General features: G+C 42.5%; 1 protein-coding gene across 3 annotated transcripts in view; it reads right to left on the bottom strand.

The window, feature by feature from the left end:
• The window catches only part of TRAF3IP1 (TRAF3 interacting protein 1), a 90,480-nt gene that overhangs the window by 68,139 nt on the left and 20,052 nt on the right, over nucleotides 1-2,289 (bottom strand). The gene's annotated exons all lie outside the window — the stretch shown is intronic.

Below are 2,289 nucleotides of genomic sequence, written 5' to 3'. Positions count from 1 at the left end.
AAAAAAATACAACATGGGTTTTACACACTATTAGGAAATTATAATTCAGCTTAGTTCAGTCATCATTTTGTGACTACATAGGAGAATGTCTTTTATTTTAAGCTGTATGCTGAAGTATTTAGAGAGAAAGTGTTAGAACGTTTTTAACACTTTGAACTAGATGAAGCAAATATGACAAAAAGTTAAAACTGCTGAAAACTGAGCAGTATATGGATATTAATTATACTATTCTTTCTACTTTTCTGTATTTTTCATAATAAAAATGTTTAAATAACAAAGCAAAAATGAAATGAGAGAAATTGAGCAAAATAAACAGATGGTTTAATGTTCCAGCAAAAGTTGGAATTATCAAGCAATTAATTGTAAACAATGTGGAATGTGGGAAGATACACTTTCATATTTTGAAAAAGAAATGGACAAACGGCTTGTCGAACTCTTTAATCCACACAAACCCTACAGATTTTCTTATGACGACCCTGAGAGGGCAGTGCCGATGGGGCCCAGGGCAGTGGGCGTCTTTGCAAATGTGGGTTTTTTCTGAAGCACTAAGAATGAAAGGTATTGTGAGGAACAGCTCATTAACTAGACCAAAGCCAGTGGTGTGGAGATCACACTCCCCAGAAGAAACAAAGGAACTATAAACAACCAGTGACAAATGCTGAGTTCCAGTGCAAGAAAACGTGTGGCTGTCATAGCCAGGACTTGCGGCTTGTGCAGTGGCAGGACTCAAAGAAAGGGGGCTTTAGGGGAGGGGAGAGGGACAGGAGTCACTCCTGAGCCCTGACCTACTCTGGTCAGTTTCTAACCCTACCACCAGAACCCAGGGATGGTGCTTGCTAGAGACTCACAGGTGGCATCTGGTTTCACTCCAGTGTCTCTAAAAAGCTCAACTGAGAAACAATGTGTACAGTTTACACTTAACAACTGAACTCCTATTACTTTCACACCTGTACATAGTATCTACAAAGTGCTCACTGTATCTAAAGAATGATTTCAATGTATTTCAAATCCATTGTACCAAGCCAGACTGAGCTTTGTCTTACCCTGATTTGGGGCAGTCAGTTACACTGGCCTGACCTATAACAAAGCTGATTACGTCTGCACAGCACACCTGTGACAAGCGGCCACTATGCAGACATCATCCCATCCACTTGGAACACAGGGAGGAAAGTGTGGTCCAGAAACCACCCAGGCAGCTTGCTCAAGGCCACAGGGGATCATCCCACTGGTTTCACACCTGGTCCTCACTACACAGGTGGGGCCCAACAGCAGTCTGCAAGCTTCACCACTGCCCACTGCGCTCTCCCACAGTGCAGGATGCAGGGGCCTGGAAACCCACAGACGAGACTACCCCTGCAAAAATGAAATATATTCCAAGACGTGGCTGGACTGTAATATGCAAGCCCACAGTGGAAAGAGATCATTCTGCTCCAGTTAGTTGCTTTTATCTGGTCATCCTGTAGTGCTGACGACCTAGATAAATCCCAAGCAGTTGCCCTACTTGGAACAAAATCACCACAGACCACTTTCCGCACTGCACTTGCTGTGCCAGTGATGGGCTGGAATATTGCAAACATACCCCTCCTAGAAACGCAAGTCCTAAATGGGAAAGAAACACGCACATACAGACTCCTTATTCCATCTACAGCTTTGGAATTTTCAAAAGTCAGACAGACGTGAGGCAAGTCGAGCCCAGAAAAAAATTTCCTTTCCCTAGAATCAAAATTTACACTATTTTTCCCAAAATGCAACTTAATAATGCCAAAATTTCTTTTTCTTTTTTTTTTTAATTGAGACAGTCTCACTTTGTCACCCTTGGTAGTGCTGTGGTGTCACATCTCACAGCAACCTCAAACTCGGGCTCAAGCAATTCTCTTGCCTCAGCCTCCCTACTAACTGGGACTACAGATGCCCACCACAATGCCGTCTATTTTTGTTTGGCAGCCCCGGAGCATGCAGCTGGCACCCTAACCACTGAACTAGAGGCGCCCAGCCATAACATTTCTGAATTTAGCCTGAAGTCACAGATATTTAACTGAGGATTACTCCATCCTATCAGCAGAACAACAGCTGCAGCACACCACAGCGGGCTGGCAAGAAACATAACAATCTGCCAAAAATGAGTTACCCTGAGCATTTTCTAGTGTATGTGCTGCCGAAGCAAGCACATGAGCATTTTCTTAATAGAATAAAGCAGAGCAGGATGAAGATGTAAAAAATAGTTTCTCTATATAATCATCCACATTATTTTGTAAAATTCCAATTGCAAAATTAACATAGCATTTTTTT

This window comes from Otolemur garnettii, unplaced genomic scaffold (assembly GCF_000181295.1).
Source record: "Otolemur garnettii isolate 467f Iridium unplaced genomic scaffold, OtoGar3 scaffold00133, whole genome shotgun sequence".
Classification (NCBI taxonomy): Eukaryota; Metazoa; Chordata; class Mammalia; order Primates; family Galagidae; genus Otolemur; species Otolemur garnettii.
Note: the sequence above shows the minus strand (reverse complement) of the source record. Positions and strands in the feature narration are given on the sequence as shown.